This window comes from Argopecten irradians, chromosome 15 (assembly GCF_041381155.1).
Source record: "Argopecten irradians isolate NY chromosome 15, Ai_NY, whole genome shotgun sequence".
NCBI lineage: Eukaryota > Metazoa > Mollusca > Bivalvia > Pectinida > Pectinidae > Argopecten > Argopecten irradians.
Genome location: NC_091148.1, coordinates 32,172,845 through 32,186,759, shown reverse-complemented (window position 1 = coordinate 32,186,759; position 13,915 = coordinate 32,172,845). Strand labels below are relative to the sequence as shown.

Here is a 13,915-nt window from a genome sequence, read left to right as displayed (position 1 = left end):
CTAATTTTTTGCTTTAATTGAAGCTTTTCAAATAGAATCATCTAAATACATGATAATTGTTTAAAAGACATATTTAACTTTCATAAACATATATCAGTATATGACAAATGAAATTGTAAAATTATTATACTGTCTATTTTCAATACATACTATAATTGTGTGTCTGATTTTGTTTCATTTCAGCATGAAATGCTGCTTGCTAAAGTTGATGTTTATCATAATGAAGATGATGGCAACAGGAGGTAAGAATTGTTCAGTTATCCAATATAACCATACAGATGTAATGTAATCAAATTTGTCATATAATAGCTGAATAGAATACTTTATAACAACCATGATTTTATGTTTCAGGTGTCTTGTTAGTTCTGAACGGAGTCAATTGATTCAATTAAAGAACTGTCAACTTTTAGAATTACCTGAAAGTGTACCTGTTTATCGCTTTTTATCAGGACAGAGAGTTCCGCTTGAAAATGAGGTAAATATGTCAGTTGATATCTATCTTAATGAATCAGATGATGCATTATAATATATTAAGCTCAATGCTAGCTTAACAAATTAATACCAATTTTCTAAAAAAAAAACTGCTAAAAATAGGGTTAAATATTGGTACCTAAAAAATGTTGGACATTATCTAATTGGTGAACAACTATAAATAGAAGGTTGTTAATTATATTTATTTATTAAATACAACAACAAACACAAAATGAAGGTATTGGCCACGGTGTTTATTTTCAAAGGGGCGTCAATAACTGCCCATACCATGCCAGAGGGCGTCAATAACGGCCCATGCAAACAAGAGGGCGTCAATAACGGCCCGTGCAAACAAGAGGGCGTCAATAACGGCCCGTGCAAACAAGAGGGCGTCAATCACTGCCCATACAAGACAAGAGGGCGTCAATAACGGCCCGTGCAAACAAGAGGGCGTCAATCACTGCCCATACAAGACAAGAGGGCGTCAATCACTGCCCATACAAGACAAGAGGGCGTCAATAACTGCCCATGTAATCAAGAGGGCGTCAATCACTGCCCATGTAATCAAGAGGGCGTCAATCACTGCCCATACAAAACAAGAATCAAAATGGGGCGTCATTAACTGCCCCATTGGCATGAATACAATAGATCAAATCAAATAAGCATAAAGTGCAATTAATCAAATCAAATAATACAAGTTCACTGAGAATTGAATACAAGAGTTTTTTTACTTATGCAAATAGGTTTGCTGATCAAGGAGTAACCAATGATGAACAGATTTTGTGAATTTCACTTAAATGTGTATCAATTATAATTTAATTCTTCCTTAATGTTAGCGAAGTCCTGCCACTTCTTGCCAATTTGCTTAATGATATTACAAATCTAAAGACGCAAATACTAGCCTTTTCTGGGATAAATAACTCAAATACAAACCAAGTAATGTCACATGTGATTGCACAACAAAGACCGGAATTTAGTAAGTCGAAATCACTGATCACAAATTTAAAGTCCACCACAAATTGACTGCAACGCGCGAACCATCCCTGCACTGTCATTGCCATGATCTGCAAAAAGAAAGAGAAAACTACGGCAGAAACAATACCTAGTAAAGCGGTGAGGTGGGAGGGTTTTCAATATTCACCGCGACGGAAATGGAAGTATCAAAGGGAAGCAACTCTGGTACTCTGTTAGATATTAACCACACACAGTGGATATAAAGGGAGATAACTCGAGAAAATAAATAAACCATAACGTACCCAAGCAAACTCAGTGTTGTTTCTTAAATAAACCAAGTTATTCTATATTCATGAATAACTTGTATTATTAAATACAACAACAAACACAAAATGAAGGTATTGGCCACGGTGTTTATTTTCAAAGGGGCGTCAATAACTGCCCATACCATGCCAGAGGGCGTCAATAACGGCCCATGCAAACAAGAGGGCGTCAATAACGGCCCGTGCAAACAAGAGGGCGTCAATAACGGCCCGTGCAAACAAGAGGGCGTCAATCACTGCCCATACAAGACAAGAGGGCGTCAATAACGGCCCGTGCAAACAAGAGGGCGTCAATCACTGCCCATACAAGACAAGAGGGCGTCAATCACTGCCCATACAAGACAAGAGGGCGTCAATAACTGCCCATGTAATCAAGAGGGCGTCAATCACTGCCCATGTAATCAAGAGGGCGTCAATCACTGCCCATACAAAACAAGAATCAAAATGGGGCGTCATTAACTGCCCCATTGGCATGAATACAATAGATCAAATCAAATAAGCATAAAGTGCAATTAATCAAATCAAATAATACAAGTTCACTGAGAATTGAATACAAGAGTTTTTTTACTTATGCAAATAGGTTTGCTGATCAAGGAGTAACCAATGATGAACAGATTTTGTGAATTTCACTTAAATGTGTATCAATTATAATTTAATTCTTCCTTAATGTTAGCGAAGTCCTGCCAAATGGCACACATAATTAATAAATTATGTGTGCCACCGCCACAAATAATAAATACCAATATATGCAGTGGGGAACGAAGCTAACAAAGTATCAATAACCGTGTTTTTATTTATATCCTGTCCCCCTCGAATACCATTTTTTTTTTTTTTTTTTTTTTTTTTTTTTTTTGAATTTTCTATACCACCTTGAATCAATTTAAGAAAAATATTATTGTCAATGTTACTTCAATGAACCTTATCATTGTTGAATAGTTCGACTCTATCGACTTTTATATCGGTATTTTATGTAGCCACCACCTAAATTAAATCCAACACAAGAGTTGCCACGGCTCTGTCAGCTCTTATACATGCACGATTGGCAGCAGAAACGTTCTCAGAACCTCTCCAAGTGCCTCGAGGTAACATCTGAGACCATACTATAAGTGTATTAGGCAGTGTTTATATAAGATAACTATGTCCCTACAGATCTGCTCCCCTAGAACCAGAGGACCAACCTTGATGATGACATTAGCCCCACAATGGATTAAGAGCATAGATGGTTCCCCTAAAACAATGACCATGTCCAATACTTGTGTGACAACAGAATCCCTTTCATACCGCTTTTGACCTCTCCACCATATAGAACAAATCTTGTGTTGATGACCAAGATGTCTGCCACCTATACGACTAGTGGTGTGAAATGATGCACGCTTCGCAAGTGAAGAGCCTACAATCTAAACTCTACGTACTGGATTCCCTGAAATCTTAAGGCTAAAATTAGCCCATTAGTGAGTATAAGAGAACAATGATAAAATTAAGAGCAAGGGGAGCCAATGCTCTGTATTTATAGTAACTGGATAAGTAATTAAAATTTATAAACGAATATGAAGCATGCAAGACTCAGGTAACCTGCTATATCGCTTGAAAGTAATGTACCTCCAACGCCGTAAGAGCTGAATATCTCTCTCAGATAAACCCCCTGCTCACTGCCTCTGTGGCTACTCCTATCTTAAATGAATGTGTTTTGTATCTCTTTTCCTCTAATCCTGTGATTTTTTTTTTTTTTTTTAATACTGCTGCAAACAGATAATCTTGATAAATAAGAATGATCAAAATGACAGAAGACTGGACATGGGTTCCTGTGCCTAACAGCAAGATACTACTCATAGGCATGGTATACTGGGCAATATTTCCTTGCCATTCGAGGAATACACACTGTACAACTGATCCTGCTTGATCAATTTTTGAGTAACGAAGATTTATTTCTAGTGAATGATCTATAGAAATATCCTTTAGGGCGAAGACACTATCTACCATGTCTTTCTTTGTAACAGCTAATTCACTTACCCTAAGAAACCAAAAAATCGCTATTAGGAAAGCTGATTAGAACAATTTAGACTCGTAACTTAGTAGAAATACAAACAATAGGTACAACCCTTAGATCTTTGAAAGTATATCAGAGGTGATAGGTGCCCTATGATCATGTACAGACTTCTGTTTTTTCATACTGGAAATAAGCTTTTTAACAAGAAATTAGACAGAAGTTCCTCGCTCGACCCCTACAGAACTTTTCACATAAAAATTCAAGCCTGCTATGTAGGTGGCCATAGTGGCAGTGGACATACCTTTATCTGCCATGTACAGGATAAAGTTCAATATTTGACTCAGGGGAGGGGGCCAAATGTTTTACAGGTTAGTGTCCTCAATATATATTTAAACCACAAAGTTCATACAGACTTGGCCATGCAAAATTAAAAGAGTTTTCCAGGACATTTTCATTTTACCAAGAATAATTTTTATCCCTGTCTAAGTAAAAATGATAATGTTTGCTTTTCACTTTTTTAATTGACTGTTTATTGTTTGAGACCATTAGCAACTGTGTTGGTGGGGTGGTAATGTCAGTAGGCTTGTTACATTCAGAACATACAGACGATTATGGTATTTTTGACAATTCGTTCTCAGAACATTAGTCTGAGCCTTCAGCACATCTAGTTTATAATGCCTTCACATCGATCCTGTCACATATGATGTCACGAAAAATGTCTTTAATTACGTTTAGAGTCTTGTCCAGGAATCTTAGAGCAGATTCATCCATGTTTTTACCCAATTTAGAAAGGTCCTTAAATGCATCACATAGTATCTTTCATCTCATTCCCTAACATGAGGGTTTATCCCACATATACATATAAGACACAAGCATTACAAGACCCTAACAGTACTGTACAGTGTACACATATGATATGGCCGATTTCATAACAGGGGAGATAATCGCTCTAAAAATTAACCATAGATACCACACCATAATTGTTATATAACCATGGTTTATGTAGATCTACGTTATATATCTTAAAAGTAAATATTGAAATAAAACACCATTGTAGGCTATCTTTTTTTTATATATATATATGAAACATAATCTTAATTTTTAGGTTTATTTGTGTAAATTCAAGGACATTATTTGATTTTTCTGATTTTTAAGGAGACAGCAAATTCCAGTAGTTTTCCAGAACCTTTTCGAACCTTGAAACCAGATCTATACGCCTCCGTTGTATTATGAGATGGAATTCTAAGAATGTAACCCTAAAAAATAGATAAGCCATGCCAACTTGAAGGCAACTGAAATACAAACTAATGTTTGCCAAACAAAGCACCACAACCTAAATTCATGTTCCCAGCACTGTCTGTGAAAAGCTCTAAATCTTTGCTAGACATTCAAGTTTGGTAAAAAAAAAAAAAAATTTTTTTGAAAAGTACCATTAAATTACTAAGAATTTGAGTCATACACCAATGTCATCTTTCACTGATGCAGTCAAGCGAATAAAATGATGTGATCTTGAAACTCCAGCTAACAACCCATACAACCTCCTAGAAAAGGCGCTGGACTGGAGACGAAAATTATGTTGCCCTGTCTGAGTTTGGTTAGCCTGATTATTTGGAGAAACCATGCGCTGATTGTTCATGTTACCTTGATCTCGAACACCCTGAACTTGATCTCTAAAACAAGATATTTGGGGTGAGCACCATTACATTGCATACAATTATGGAGGTATCCACAATCTGACCTTTGACATACTCCTTTGAAATTAAATTCATAGCGACCGCCCCTTATTGTACCAATATTTACTGTTTGTTGTGATGTGTCCCTTGACCCTGAGGTTGTGAGACATGTTAACCACAATTCTCCGTCATCAACGGCCCATGGCCTATCAGGCTGTTGTGCCTGGCGAAGGCGAAATTGTTCATCATAAATTTTTCAGCCTAAACCTCTAAAAGATTTTGCTGCCAGTCTAATGATAGACATATAATAAAAAATACATATATATAATTTTTTTTTTTTTTTTTTTTTTTTTTTTTTTTTTTTTGGGGGGGTGGGGGGGGTGGCCTTAACACCAAGTTCCCATTAAGGAAGGTCACCATCTGAGAACAAGAAATCCTGATTAGTTACTAAAAGGTTACCCAGGTATACATACTTTGATCCCCAGATTTTTTTTTTTTTTTTTTTTTTTTTTTTTTTTTTCTCGAAATAGATGGGAGACATGCATGGGCCCCTACAGTATCGATCACTGACACTGGATAATGGGGAAGGGGTAGTACCTGCAGATGTCATATCTATCATGGAAGGTCCCTGTAGGGGCTGTACAGCATCGGTGACCATGACACTCGGGTTCGGGGTAGCAGTTTGCTCCTCCACGATGGGCTCAACAGGGGCTGACTTGAACTCCTGGCCTGAGATCCCCGCCTCACTGCACAGGCGTATGGACTGTTTGACTTTCTTTTTGCACTAGGCATCACAGCATTACATGTAGGTTCTCAAAAAACACAAATGAAATAATTAATAGCATATCATGATGTAATGAAATTTGATGATGTACAATTGCCCCTGAACGTATTATGTTACATGACTTATATATTTTTTAATCAACAATCTATTTTTGAACCTATAAATTAAGTCAGAATATGAGATCAGCTAAATAAATTATAACATAATTTACCATTTAATCGCAAGACAATAAGGAACCCTCATTTTAAACGAGAGATCCCCACGTCATAAACAGGAGTAATTAGCTTTACATTGCAAAACGGGATAATGATCAGGAGAATTCCCGACCTCCAATTAAATCCACCCATAGCATGTGTTCGGGTCTGATTCACAATCAAAGCCTTGCGAAAATACGTTGCTCCGTTTCAATCGTTAAAGGTTTGCACTATGTATTTAATATATTATGAATAGTAATTCATGATTGTCGTAATGAAGAATTAAAATTCGCAAACAACGATAGCATCTAACGTATGAAAAACGTGGGCGCCATCACTCGTCAGAGAATTAATGAAATTGATGCAAGTTTACAATAGACGAATTGCAGCGCCCTTTGTACGCTACAATCGTGAAATATCGAAAACACATACAAAATACCGTCATTACAACAATTCAGCACGATGACAACACGGGAAGATGTACGATGATTGAAAATTGATGCTGGCATAATTCTGAACACGTCTTTTTCAATATTCACCGCGACGGAAATGGAAGTATCAAAGGGAAGCAACTCTGGTACTCTGTTAGATATTAACCACACACAGTGGATATAAAGGGAGATAACTCGAGAAAATAAATAAACCATAACGTACCCAAGCAAACTCAGTGTTGTTTCTTAAATAAACCAAGTTATTCTATATTCATGAATAACTTGTATTATGTAAGAAATACTTCATAAAAAGTTAACCGTGGCAGCCAATCAGATTGCGTACAGAGTTTATACCACGTGTGGTATAAACAGATTGTTAATCAACAGCTGCATCGTTTATCTGATAGCCTGAGAGTTGAATAACAACGCCTATTGTGGTTGAAAAGTGCTTAATGTTGCGGTTACTAGTCAAGATATTAGATCGTATATTTTACAACACTGTAATATAACATGAGAAGGTATCTGCATATATTTCAGAGGAGAAAGATAAACATCGATAGAAATAAGCTATGTTTGTCCAAAATGAGGTTTTTCATGAAGTTCATTTCACCACTTTCGTATTTTTGTTTTGTTTTACCAAACACTACCGTTCTTAAAACATAATCGTCACCTCCTAAGAATTTTTATTGTATGTGCATATGACATACTGTGGTGTCTACCGTCTCCGTCCAATAAAAAAATGAAATTATAACCATTAATCTATGAAAAGCTTATATTCACTACCAATATACAGCTATTTACTTGACATTGACAATGACAAACGTATCATTATAAGTTAAGAATATTATTGATCCTTGAATTGACGTTGACAATTATGAACGTATCATTATAAAAATATTTTAAAGAATATTATTGATCCGTACTTAGGTTCTCTGTCATAGGTATACAGTAAAAAGTGGTTTAAGTACATGTCTGACTCAAGTGTAGAACAGTAGATAAAAACTCGATTAGCAATAGCGTTACACGATATATATCTGCAAGGGTAAGTTTGTTTGATTAATGAATGTCCTATTAAAAGCCAGAGGCATGTAGAACGGCCTCCCATGTAATGCGATGTGTTCCGTGTATGAGGTGCGTGGTACGTGTATTGGGAAACTGGTATATATCCTGTATAGTGGAACCCTTGCCCTTTTTTATAGTGCTTTATCACTGAAACATACAACCAAAGACACCAAAAAAGTACACATCCCAACCTGGTCACATTATACTGACAACCAGTCGCCCAATTCTATAAATGATGAGCTTTAAACAGGAGCAGAAAACCACCACTTTTACAGATTTTGGTGTGTCTCGGCAAAAGGACAGAACCCAGAGCCTTCCTCACAGGGGCGAGCGCTCAACAAAAGGCGGTGTCAATGGAGACGCTAAGGAGAAAGTCGCCTTTTACGATCATACAATAAGGGCAGTAGGTAGAATTCTTACGCCTAAAGGGTAAATTGCTTATATGAAGTGAACGGACAGACTGGATTGCCCGATGTCCGTGTAATGTGACAAGGACCTCGTCAATTGGCCTTGCAGGTAGGGCTTTAGAATTGTATCTGCTGTCCCTATTGCATGTTTTCTTCTTCCTAACTCGGTTTATTCTTCCAAACGTCTCCCATCGCCTCACTTTCGGCCTTCTGTTAAGCGCTTCACCTGTAAGTAGGCTCTAGGTTCTGTCCCCTGGCTGAGATACCCCAAAGTATATAAAAATGGTAGTGTCTGCTCCGGTTTAGCGCTTGGCATAAAGGGAAAGGGACGACTTGTTTGCCAGTTGTCAGTTTAATGTGACCGGAGGGGTGTGTGGCTTTTGTTTGTTAAATTAATTAACGTAATATCAACAGCCAAGGTCATGTTAGGACTGCCGCCCATGTTTACGGAGAGAAGCGTGTATGAAGTGCGATGTGTGTGTTTTGGGAGACTGCCGTATGTTGTGTCGTCTTGTAGAATGGAACTCTTGCCGTTTTTATAGTGCTATATCACCTAAGCGTGCCGCCAAAGACACCAGAAAACACACCCCATCCGGTCACTTTATACTGACAACATGCGAACCAGGAGCAAAACTATCACTTTTATAGACTTTTGCGTGTCTCGGACAGGAGGAAGAACCAAGAGCCTACCTCACTAGGGCGAGCGCTCCCCAAAAGGCCAAAAGAGAGGCGTTAGGGTGAATAAAGTCAGTTAGGAAGAAGTTACATTCCACTTATATAATACAAAACATAACACGAATACAATGCACGCTGGCTGTTAATGGGACGTATATTTTTTTTCAAACAATCCGTTTGGTTCTAGGCAAGTGTTTAGAAAATAGTAAAATACTAGTTGATTAAGAAATGATGAAATTAAGCAGAATGTTTGATTACAAGGGTTGTTCTCTGACTGAATATCTACCTTTTGTAGTATTTACTGTTTGTATGTTGTTTACATGATAACCCACGACAATAATCGGATTAAATGATCTGACATTCAATTAGGGGTCACATTACGGTGACGTTTCAAATTAGCCAATCAAATTGCTGCATGCAGAATCCTGAAGAGAATTTCAGAGCACGAAATATTTAGCTACGACTGTTAGAATGGTCATATCGTCCAAAGAGCACTGCAATGCTTAATTTATATCTATACTGGGACGCAATGTCATTTCAAGTGATGTAGCTAGGTTAAGGAAATGGATTTGATCTGATGTACATGTAGTATAAAGATCATAGCGTGACGTGAACCATTATGGGATGTTGTCAGTTAAGATATGTATTTAAATCAGATTGGACAATCCTCTCCTCTGCCCTTTTAGTCCCTACCTTCTAAGTTATAGGCAATATTCTAATTTACTTACGGATCCAGAGTTGATTTCCTTTTTGTGGCATCACAAAGATCGTGTCGGTGAGACAATTACAATGTCTGGTTTTGTTGTTGTAGGTTACTGCTCTAGGAATGACTTTGCTTGAGCAGACAGCAAGACACGAAACCAATGTGGCATGTTCAATGATTAACATCGAAGGTCCACATAACTGTCCAACATTTACTGCATCTTCAGACCAGATGATAGCTGTATTTGTTGTCCCTTCAACTGTTGTATACACTAACGCATAAAGAAAATTGCAAATCATTAAAAAATATGCAAAAATGAAATTTGTCAACTTCCTTGTTTTGACTCATTGAAAGGTTAATACTCAATCCCTCAGACACACTATTTGTTTTAACTTTAGGGAAATGCTTGACTGATTTGAACCTTGTCAGCATAACGTGACCGAATGAGGTGTCCTTTGCGGAATGCATCTGCGATATAGCTCTACAAGAGATCCCAGAGGGGATCTTGGTGCCCACCAAAGATGATATATGTCTAACAATTGGAAGAGGGATTTGTTCACTACTTTTCAAACTTCAACTTTCAAATTAAAAATGATGGTCTGTCGGCAATCTTGTTGAATGGTCCCATTTTTTATCTGTTTTATTATTTTACATCCTATTTACAGCCATAGTCATGCAAGGGCGCCACGGCCATCCATGTATGCAGTGTGTAGCGTGTGTGGAGTTCTACTTAAAATAGCACGGTAACAAACCTCGTCTATTAAAATCGAAGATGGCATCCTGTCGGTCATCTTTTTGACCGATCGGTCCCATAATAATAGTAGACTAAAATGTTGCTCTTTTTAAAACTGGCATAAAAATAAGAGATTAGTGGGCGTGATTGTTTGTCCCGTCACAATATTTTCCAGTATTTCACAGACATCCAGACATATCTTACATTTACGTCCTAACACAAGTAACAACCATGGCCATGTAAAGACGGCCTACCTTGTATGAAGTGTTAAGCGTGTATAAATGTGGGTTGCGTGTTATGGGAGTCTGCGATATATTAAGGTTGTGTCTTCATGTAAAGCGGAACTCTTTCCCTTTTAAAGTGTTATATCACTGAAGCATGACACGAGACGAGAAAATTTGCATGTTCTGCGATAATTACTGAATAATTTTCTAACGTATCATGTTCAAATCAGCAGTAAATCAGCCTGACAGCTAAATCGTGAATGTACTATGTATGGTTTGGGACCTTTTTTGCCCTAAATCCATCGATTATTCAGGTCACCTGACCATAGGTCATGGTGACGTATTACAAAAGTCTTGTCGTCCGTTAACATTTCCTTATGAACGCTATAACTTGAGTAAATATAAACGAAATGAAAATTTGTATGTAGACTAACATTGGAAAGGTCTCGGACGAGCTCGGAAACTAGCTTGCATTTTGATTCAACATTAACTTGCTGAGTTATTTCCCTTTGCATTAATAAATATTATTGGACCTTGTCAACCCGATCACTTTAGTAAATATAAACCGAGCATAATGAATCTGTATGTAAGCTAACATTGGAAAGATCTCAAACGAATTCGAAAATCAGCTTGATCCGACAATAACTAACGGAGTTATTGCCCTTTGCACTTATGATTATTGGACCTTGTGCATACAATAACTTTAATAAATATACACTCAGCTTAATGAAACTTTAAAATTAGACTGAAATTGGAAAGATCTCGGACAAGTTCGAAAATCGACCAGATTAGATTGATACTTACGGAGAGATTGCCCTTTGTAATAAAAACTATTGAATCTTGTGAACATGATAATTTGAGTAAATATTCACCGAGCTTAATGAAACTTTGTATGTAGATTATATGGCCCTGCAGGTAGGGCGTTAGAATTGTACCTGCTGCCCCTATTGCATGATCGTAAAAGGCGACTAAACTTAGGATCTTATCTTTTCTGTTCTTCCTAACTGACTTTATCTTTCCTAATGCCTCCCTTGGCACCGCCTCACTTTTGGCCTTGAGTTGAGCGTTCGCCCCTGTGAGGAAGGCTCTGGGTTCTGTCCCCTGGCCGAGACACACCAAAGTCTATAAAAGTGGTAGTTTCTACTCCTGCTTAGCGCTCAGCATAAAGGGAGTGGGACGACTGGTTCGCCCGTTGTCAGTATAATGTGACCGGGTGGGGTGTGTTGCTTGGTGTCTTCGGCGGCATGCTTCAGTGATATAGCACTAAAAAAGGGCAACAGTTCCACTATGCAAGAAGACACAACACGAACATACCACAGTCTCTCAAAACACGCACCTCGCACTTCACACACGCTACACACTGCATACATGGGAGGCCGTCCTTACATGACCCTGGCTGTTAATAGGACGTTAAAATAATCAAACAAACAAACAAACAAGTATGTAGATTATCATTAGAAAGATCTCGGACGAGTTGAAAATCAGCTTGATTCAATTGTAATTGACGGAGTTATTGCCCTATGCACTTATAATTATTGAATCCTGTGAAGATAACTTGAGAAAATATGCAACGAGCTCAATAAAATTATTATGTAGATTAACATTGGAAAGATCTCGGACGAGTTTGAAAATCAGCTTGATTCAATTGTAACTGAGGGATTGTTTGCCCTTCGCACTTATAATTATTGAATCTTGTGAACATGATAACTTTAGTAAATATGATCCGAGCTTAATGAAACTTTGCATATAGACTATATAGCCAACATTGGAAAGATCTTGAACAAGTTTGAAACTAAGCTTGATTCGACTCTAACTGATATACGGAGATATTGTCCTTTGCAATAAAATCATTGAACCTTGTGAACACGATAATGTGAGTTAATATGCACAAAACTTGAAACTTGCATATTGACTTATTATATGTATGTTCCTATATCAAGAACAAAAGACATCAGTTAGCTAGTAAATTACATAACTAATGTATATTAAATATCAGTTGACCGTTAAGGACCATTGACCTCTTGTTTTAAGTATTAAAAAATGAAATTGTTATATTTGAAATATCTAGTACAGGCCTGATTTATTTGTAAGAAAGTTTTTTTTTTATTATTTTGTAACATTTAGTTGCCATGTTAGCCATCCAAATTATACCTGAATTAACTGAAACTGAAAATTTAGCCATTTTTTTTTTTTTGTTTTTTTCCCCAATTGTTTATCTGCAACAAAAATAACAATTGTTAAGAATTGTTTAAGGATCCGCTCTATGGTTTCTATATATAAACTTAGCCAAAAAATGGCCAAAATTGTGGATGGTTACTATAGCAACTACAGGTGCAATGATAGATAACTATTTTACTGATTTTAAAAAACATAATTATAACCGCAACATACCACTGGACCAAAACACATTTGGTCATGTAAGAACAGCCTCCGATGTATGCGATATGTAGCGTGTATATTACAAGTGTGGTGTGTGGTTTGTAAGACTGAGTTATATCCATGTAGTCTTGTAGAAGGAAATCTTCCCTTTTTAGACTTCTATATCACTGAAGTATGTAAGAATCTAAACAACATTCACTAATAATGAGCGAACCGCTCTCACCACTGTATTTATGCCGGATGCTTAACAAGTGCAGAAACCTCCATTTCCACATAAAATTTTAATAATAAAAACTAGATTTGATCGCGATCAAAACACGGGATTTCCACCTATGTAATGATATAAGTAATGTTAGCGAACAGACGATTGCTTGAACGAACGGGCGATCTCACTCAATATTAATCAGAAAGCGTTTCTTACGAAAGTAGTCTGGTCCAACCGAAAAACAGATTTAGGGGAATCAAGATTTCATAGAGAGGTGAATATATAGGAGCCTGCTGATTGGATATATTCAAGGTACACCAGTTAATGGTTAATGTGTGGGTCGGCCAATACATGTAGATGTAAAATTTGTAAAGAATTTTGATAACTTCATTTAACCTGAATAGTAGCAAACGTTAACACGGTCCTCTATGGGAATTTATTTGGTTCTGTGATCTCAAAACGGCCGGGTAGTTTCTCAAAATAGCACCGGTTGTGTTTGAACATCCGGTGTCACAGGTGACGGCTCTGCCACACACATAAAAGGTTTTTAAACCTGTCAGTTATTGTGTTTGTGCATTACTTTTATTGTTTGTTTGTTCAAATGTACGTCCTATTAACAGCTAGGGTCACGTAAGGACGGCCTCCCATGTATGCGGTGTAGCTACACATGTACGTGTATTTACGCAAACATGTGTACATTGTTCATATAT

At 37.2% G+C, this 13,915-nt stretch overlaps 1 long non-coding RNA gene across 1 annotated transcript; it reads right to left on the bottom strand.

Annotated features, from left to right (window-relative positions):
- Nucleotides 1–704: 704 nt before the first annotated feature.
- LOC138308456 (uncharacterized) lies at nucleotides 705–7,101 on the bottom strand. Its single transcript, XR_011206134.1, has 2 exons — nucleotides 6,819–7,101; nucleotides 705–6,220 (listed from the first exon to the last, which is right to left on the bottom strand). It is a non-coding gene; the product is annotated as an uncharacterized lncRNA (long non-coding RNA).
- Between the last annotated feature and the right edge of the window lie 6,814 nt (nucleotides 7,102–13,915).